This window comes from Myotis brandtii, unplaced genomic scaffold (assembly GCF_000412655.1).
Source record: "Myotis brandtii unplaced genomic scaffold, ASM41265v1 scaffold137, whole genome shotgun sequence".
In the NCBI taxonomy this organism is placed as follows: Eukaryota; Metazoa; Chordata; class Mammalia; order Chiroptera; family Vespertilionidae; genus Myotis; species Myotis brandtii.
The window spans coordinates 746,486-754,792 of record NW_005354874.1 but is presented as its reverse complement, the minus strand read 5'-3'; the positions used below and the strand labels follow the sequence as shown (position 1 = coordinate 754,792).

The 8,307-nt window shown below is 41.4% G+C and overlaps 1 long non-coding RNA gene across 1 annotated transcript in view; it reads left to right on the top strand.

Moving 5' to 3' along the window:
- The window catches only part of LOC106725110, a 12,260-nt gene extending 4,761 nt beyond the window's left edge, over positions 1-7,499 (top strand). Inside the window, exons 2-3 of the long non-coding RNA XR_001360982.1 lie at positions 3,370-3,386; positions 6,420-7,499. This is a non-coding gene — a long non-coding RNA (uncharacterized LOC106725110). The remainder of the gene's footprint in view (positions 1-3,369; positions 3,387-6,419) is intronic.
- The last annotated feature ends 808 nt before the right edge of the window (positions 7,500-8,307 follow it).

Below are 8,307 nucleotides of genomic sequence, written 5' to 3'. Positions count from 1 at the left end.
GTAATGGGGGGGAAAAGGGGACATCTTTCAGCAATAAAGATAAAAAATAAAAAGTAAAGTACATTTAAAAAACAGTGGCAATACTTGTCATAGACAAAAAGGTTAATTTTTTAAAGGAAATATAAGGCTTGTACTTGTGATTTTGACTTGGCACCTGTCAGGGTGGCTATTGTCTTTAAAAAAACGAAAGACAACAAATGTGCAAGGATATGGAGAAATTATACACTGTTGGTTGGAATACAAAATGGTGCAGCTGCTATGGAATACAGTATGGTGGTTCCTCAAAAAATTAAAAATAGACTGCCATATAGTCCAACAATCTCATGTCTGGATATTTATCCAAAGATTTAAAAATCAGTATTTTAAAGATATTTAGCACTCCTATGTTTATTGTAGCACTATTCATAATAGACTAGATGTGGAAACAACCTAAATGTTCATCAGCAGATAAGTAGATAAAGAAAATGTGGTGTATACATGCAATGGAATACTTTTTAGCCTTAAAAAGAAGGAAATTCTGCAATATACAAGATTATGGATGAACCTTGAAGCCAAGTGAAATAATGGAAAGACAAATACTGCATGATCCCAGTTATATCAGGTATCTAAATGAGTCAAATTAATTGAATCAAAGAGTGAAATGGTGGTTGCCAGGGGCTGGTGGTAGTGAGATATGGGGACTCACTAATTAATGGGAATAAGCAACATGAATAAGCTCTAGAGATCTGCTGTACCTATAGTCAACACTACTGTACACTTAAAACTTTGTTAAGAGGGTAGGTCTTGCCCTAACCGGTTTGGCTCAATGGATAGAGTGTCGGCCTGCAGACTGAAAGGTCCCAGGTTCGATTCCGGTCAAGGGCATGTACCTTGGTTGTGGGCACATCCCCAGTAGGAGGTGTGCAGGAGGCAGCTGATCGATGTTTCTCTCTCACCGATGTTTCTAACTATCTCTCTCCCTTCCTCTCTGTAAAAAATCAATAAAATATATTAAAAAAAAACAACAAAGAGGGTAGGTCTCATGTAAATGTGCTTACCACAATAAATAAAAAACTTTAAAAAGCCTCATACAGACTTAGTCTTGAAAACAGCAACACAATATTAAAATGAGTTAAGAATATCCCTGGACTTCAGAGGGATCTTTATTTTAAAAATGAATTAAGCCCAGTCCATGTGGCTCAGTTGGTTGAGCATTGTCCCAGGCACCAAGAGGTCATTTTTTTAAAAATATATTTTATTGATTTTTTACAGAGAGGAAGGGAGAGAGATAGAGAGTTAGAAACATCGATGAGAGAGAAACATCGATCAGCTGCCTCCTGCACACCTCCTACTGGGGATGTGCCCGCAACCCAGGTACATGCCCTTGACCGGAATCGAACCTGGGACCTTTCAGTCCACAGGCCGACGCTCTATCCACTGAGCCAAACCGGTTTCGGCAAGAGGTCATTTTTTGATTCCAGGTCAGGGCATAAGCTTATGAGTGGGCTCCATCCCCAATAGAGGCCATGCAGGGTCGATATTTCTCTCTCATTGATGTTTCTTTCTCTCTCTCCCTTCCTCTCTCTGAAATCAATAAAAACGTATTTTTTTTAAAAAATGAGTTTAAATTATTTGTGCTAATAGGAAAATATGTTCAAAATATAGGGCTAAGAGAAAAAACAAAGTAGAGGACAATATGTATAGTACATTCCCATTTAGGGAGTTAATGTTAGCAAATACATACAGACATTTTTTAATATTGGTAGATTGCTGAGTGAGATGAGACTCAAATTTCATTGTATAACATTTTAATCTTTTTTAACCTTGCTTAAAACAGATATTTATTGTAGGATTATAGAACTGCTGGTGTAATATTTTTATATTTTCAGAGAAAAAAAGAATAGCATTCAGAGGCAGGTTTCTTATTTCAGACATGCACACTGGGTTTTTCAATCAATTAACAATAGTGATTTGGTTTGTAAGTTTCCTAATCTAACATTATTAATATTTTATATGTAAAAGAAAGTTATGAATATGAAAGAAGGGGTCATGTTGCATATTTACATGTAACTGTTACCGGATTGCTGCTCAAGTAGGAGGAGGCTCTCTCTTCCTTGGGTCTTATCTTTCTCATGGGAAAGAATTCAGAGGCGTGACAGTCAGCATTGTTGAGCCAAACAAGTGAATTTACTAAGAATACACTTGGCATAAAGCATAAGCAGGCAACTCAGCTAATCTGAATGCACCACCTGGGGGGTTTTCCAAGAGTTTTATACTTTTCCCCCTATAGGTTCCAAGGTTCCCCTGCAGGATAGACTAGATTTCAAGTTCCCACTTTTACATTGTTAGGGTTTTACCCAAAATTTATTAGAACATCTGGCGATTTTATCTTGGCAAGTCCCTAGACTGCTGACTTCTTTGTTCAGTGGGTGAGATAAACTCCCCTTTGTCCACCCTCCTTCTCCTCCTCCTGCCTTTACAGCTAACTATCCTGCCTAACATAACCAACAGGTCTGCAATGAGATCTCTGATAAAAGCAAAAATTGTTACGAATTCTTTCCCTCCCAGTTTCCTTGCCTTTTTCAATGTGAATTTGTAGCTCCTCCCTTTCAAAAGATGAAGTCAGTTCATCCTTTGAATCTGAGGTGGCCTTGTAACTCACTTTGGCAACAGAATGCCAAAGAAGTGATGGTGTCCCAATTCTTAGCCTAGGCTTTTTATTCTCCTTGCTACAATACTCCCAATATGCTAGCTGAAAAATCTCAGCATAGCCGGTTAGATGATGAGAAACACATGGCCCTCTTGCTCCCAACACTTCAGGTTTCAGAAAACCAATCCACGAGGGAGATCTGCCCTAGCTAATTGCCAGCTGACCACAGCATGCAAGAGGGAGCCCGTCAAGAACGGGAGAACTGCAAGGCTGTCCAGAGAATTGAGCACTAAATTAAGGTTTGTTGTTTTAAGCCACCAGTTTTTGAAATGTGTTCTTGTGCAGCAAGAGCTGATGTATACAAAATCAAAGGGATCCATATTTTTATCCAAACTTTTTTCTCTTACGGCATTTGGTTCATTTAAGCCAACACAAATGGATACCTACAATGCGTCAAGCACTGGGTGAGGTATTATGGTGCTGTGCTTATGTTCAAAGTGGCAGTCATCCAGTTGGTGTCTCATAGCCTAGTGGTTAAGATAAGGAGTCTGGCGCCAAACTGCCTAGACTCAGATATGCTTCTGCTGGGTACTTTGGGCAAATTTCCTGAGCTTTTAGTACCTTAGTTGTTGTTTTTTTCTCCTCATCATTAAAAAGGAAATAACACTAACACTTACACTTCTTGGTTGTCATAAGGACTAAATGAGTTAATATTTACAATGCATTTAAAACAGCAATAGGTAATTAAATAAAAAATGTGAACATATAAAATTGGAAGAATTTCTTTCTTTGCCTGGAATAATCAGACATATTTCCAATCTAGATGAAAGTACTCCTCAGAAAGTGGGTAATTACTTTAGATGGGTAATTACTCATAAGTATTATAAGTCGCCTTTTTAAAATATATTTTTTATTGATTTTCTACAGAGAGGAAGGGAGAGAGATAGAGAGTTAGAAAAATCGATGAGAGAGAAATATCGATCAGCCGCCTCCTGCACATCTCCCACTGGGGATGTGCCTGCAACCAAGCTACATGCCCTTGACCGGAATTGAACCTGGGACCTTTCAGTCCGCAGGCCGACACTCTATCTACTGAGCCAAACCAGTTTTGGCTATAAGTCACCTTTTCCCTGTGATGCACCCCAGCTTCTGTGAGGGTTGGTTGCTCACAGCTCACCACTACCCTCCTTATCCTGAAGCTTGCCCCTGGTCTAAAGGATTTGCCTCATTGGGAAAAGGTTACACACAATTTCTGGGGACAGCTTGCAGCTAACTGGTTAGAGGGTAAAAATGAGCAGCCTTTTTGCCTCAAGGTGGGACCTAGTCTCTGGTGTCTTGCATGCTATGTCCCTGAGCTCTCTGAGGAATCAGGCGAGTCTAAGCTTCAGAGAAAAAACAAAAACACATCTTTACTTGGCTTTTCCCCTGTGTCATCCTACTTTCCTCACTCCTTTTCTCCTGAGATCACTTCCCAATTAATTACAGGCATTCAAATCCCCATCTCATGTATGCTTCTAGGAAACCTGGCTTAAGATAAGTATGAAACGTTCTGTTCTGACCTTGCAGCATCAGCCTGTCAGAGAAGTTCAGATGATTTAGCAAACCAAATTGGAACAATGAAAAGATAATAATACACTAATTACAGCAGCTACCAGGAGAGAAGATGCTCTCTGCAAGACAACTTGAGAGGAATGAGACACAATGTAAATGCAGCTGTCTCCCTTCTGCCATCAGAAGGTTAAGCTCTGTTGCACAAAGTACCTGTCTCCTTAGATCACCCCAGTGGGAAGGCTGTGCCTGTGGTGATTCTCAATGGACTCTTGTTTGGGCTCAGACTGGCAGCCTGCTCCTTGGCAGGGGACCGTGATCTTGTGAGTGATAATTTTCCCCTGCACACTCTCCTGGGTGGGTCTTTCCTCTGTCAAAAATTGAACTACAGCAGGGTTCCCAGTCTTATTAGTTTCCCTGATGCAAGTCACATTTCTCATTTATCAACCATTTATAAGTCACAAGGTCAGGAAGGCAGACAATGCAGAAAGACACTTGATGTCGGATATCAGGCAAGCCGATATTTTGCTCAAACAAGACAGGGTGTCTCACTGAGGAAATAAGGAGCTGCATTTGGAGACTCTAGGGTCGTGCTTCTCATGTCATGGTGCATACCAGTTACTCAGGAGTCTTGTTAGAATTCAGGATTCTGGGCCCTATTCATTTCAATCTTACAATGCAAACCTGGTCCTGGGTACAGTGGGGTCCACACAGCTACAGCTCAGCTATCCAGATGCCCACAGAATGGGTCAAATAATATCCCTGAGGTCTAGAAAATTTTAAATCAACTTTTGCTTTGAATTAACAGATTTTGCTAGAGTGTATTCTCTTAGGTTTGAGATGAGCCTTGAAAATCTACATTTCTAACAAGCTAAGCTCCAAGATGATGCCACAATTTGAGAAGCAAACACAAAAAAACGGGAAAATTTTTTTTCAAGGCTGTGTTTCTGATTTCTCTCTGGTTCCCTTTCCTATGGCTTCTTTTTATTCAGTGATAATACTGGACCAATACATATAAAAAGTAGGACTAGGTCAATTTATTCATTTATTGGTTAACTACTATGAACCAGGCACTGTAGATCTATCAACAAATTAACATGCATCGTGCCTATTCTCAGAGATCTGACACCTTAGTGGGGAAATTGGATAATAAACAGGTACATAGGAGGTATATATGAGGTGAATATAAGGCCTATGAGCTAAAATAAGACAGGGAAGGAATGGAGAGGGAAGGAGCAGGGATTCTACTTTAGGAAGGCTGATCAAGGAAGATGTCTTTGATAAGGTGACATCTGAACAGATATTTAAGTGACCTGAAGGAACAAGGCATGTTTCTGGAGAAATAATTTTTAGAGAGTGCAAACAGTGTGTGCAAAGGCACTGAGGCATGAGCATCTTAACTGCAGGGAGGTCAGCTGGGCTGCACTGGAATCTGCACTAATAAAAGAAAAACATGCAAATTGACCAAACCTTCGCTATGCCTTAAGCCACGCCTACCAGCCAATCAGAGCGACTATATGCAAATTAACCTATAGGACGCTGCTATAGTGTTTGGGCCAGGTTCAAACCTCGGACTAATGAAAGGACAGGGTCCTCTCATTGCCACGTGCAAGTCCCAGCTGGAAGGGCAGGTCGCTCCCAGCACAATTATAGCCAACAGCTATGGTTGTAAGCTTGAACCTATGGTCCAAACACGTGGCCCCACGTGCCTTGTGCTAGAGTTCAGGTGCATGTAGTTGAGTAGGGTTGGAACTCACGAGAATGCTGTAAACAACGTGATCACACCCCTACTTTGCCTCGTGGCAGCTGCTATAAAATAAAGACACGGCTTGTGGGCACCGGCTCTATCTCCTCATCAGGGAACAGCGTCCCATTGAGACCCAGCTTTCATTCTCTTGTCTGTCTTTTCTCAATCCTTTCACCCCCCCACTCAGGGTCACCTTTGGCCATAGCATGTGGCGCCCGAGCAGGCCCTTTGGCTGTAATAAGTGGCGTCAGAACAGGCCTGAGTTTGGGGGAATTTAAAAAGTGATCAGGTGAAAGGAGGCTCCAAGGTGTGCGGAGAGAGTAAGCTTAAAAAACAAAAGTAAGAAAGTAAGAAGTTAAGCTTAAAAAGCAAAAGTAAGAAGGCCAAAAAACGAAAATAAGGTAGGGAGCCGAAGTGTGGTAAATTGGCTCGATGTAAAACATGGGGAAATGCTTAATTGAAGCATTTTTAAAGTAGGCATTTTAAATTTCTAAGGTAGAAATAAGCGGAAGCAACTTAGAGATAGCTATGTAGCTGAAGGCCCAGAGAAAATTCCTGGTTCTATCTTCAGTTTGTGGTACATGATTCGGGACTACTTAGAGCCCCTTCCCAAAAGGGATGGATGAATGTGGCAGGAGATGTAGAACAAATAGTAGAAAGTGACCAGAGGCTTCCAACTCCATTTATACCTTTGGCAGCTCCATTACCTCCTCCAGTCCCTGGGGCTACCATGGGGGGGGGGGGGGGTGGGAAGCCCTCTGGACAATGTGCTTCCTCCCAAAAACGAACGAGAATTGAAGGAGGAGGCAGAGAGGGAACAATGCAGGTGGGACTGGGATTATGGGGGTCTAAGACAAGCCTTTGGAAAACTTACTGTTACTCGTAAGCCTCTCCAGTCGCCTTCTAAACAAACAAGAACAAGAGTGGGATCTCTGTCTCTACTCTAGTGGTCTCTGTATGAGGCTAGGCAGGCTTGGGAAGACACTTCAGGATTTAGTAGCCAATCGTACTCTTAAAATGCAATTACTAAAACAAAAAGGGGGAGAAGAGGTTGTGTTTGTATCTTTCCAGAAGGAGCAGTACAGTCAATTTGGGTGCCAGAATGGTACGTGCGACACCACAATGGACCCAGAGAAGTTCCTTGTCCCTCCGTTCAAGAGACTGAGAGTTGCCCCAATGACAGCAAAGAAGAAGAAGCTAACAACTGAGGCCCAGCAAATAGCAGAAGAGCAAGGAGTGGAAGCTACTCCTTCAGCCATGTTTATGGCTGTTAGCATAGAGAAATAAATAGAGAAGTAAGCAGTAGAAAATAAGCCATAGAAATAGAGAGTAGGAAATAAGTTGTAGGAATATAGAAATAAGAAGTAGAAAATAAGCAGTAGCAGTAGAAAATAAGTAGAAATAAGTTGTAGAAATGTAGAAATAAGCGGGGGTTGCAACCCAGGAAAGGTTTGGGCAAGGGCAGCCAGGCCTACCTATGGTTCTGTAAGCAGGGGTTGCAACCCAGAAAGGTTTGGGCAAGGGCAGCCAAGCCTATCTATAGTTCATAGTTAGAGTTAGAGAAATAAGTAGAAAATAAGCAGTAGGAAATAAGCGGCAGGAAAAATAAGCTGTAGAAAGTAAGAGGTAGAAAGAAATAAGCAATAGAAAGTAAGTGGGAGACATTAGAAAATAAGCGGTAAGAAATAAGCTGTAGAAAATAAGCGGTAGAAATAAGCTGTAGGAATAGAGAAATAAGTAGAAGTAAGTGGTAGAAATAAAGTAGAAATAGGGAAAAAAGTGGGAGAAAATAAGCGGTAGAAAATAAGTAATTAGGAAGATATAAAATAAGGTAGAAATCTAGGTTTTTGTTTAAGCCACTGTAAAGCAGAAGATGGCTGTGGTGGATGATGTTTAAGAAAATAATTTTTATTTTAGACTTAGACTGTAAGCTCATGCAGCAGTTGCATTGTTTTTGGGCTTTGATTATCTTTGCTTGTGCAACCAGATAGCTCCCTGGGACTTTGGGTCAGAGTTGGAAGTCGAGACCCCAGACTCAGAATTGGAAGTCTCCAGCTCTGCAGGACCGAGGGTTGCTCATTTCCATGCAGCAGTGGCTAAAGAAAGAAGCTGAGAAGGGACCAGACTTCCAACTGCGTGGACGAGGCTGATTTGACTGGGACTGGTGCAGACTCAGTGTCGAGGTCAACCGTCCAAAACAGCCTGATCCAGGGGACTAGTTTTTCATCAAGACATCTTTGCATCGGCAGGATATCAGCATGGAGTCAGCTAAAGAAGATGGCGACTGAGGCCAAGCAGATGTTAGAAAAGCAAGTGGAAGCTATGCTAGTGTTGTTGAACTGTCAGTTTTCTGTAAAATCTTGCGGAGCTAAATCTAAGGACT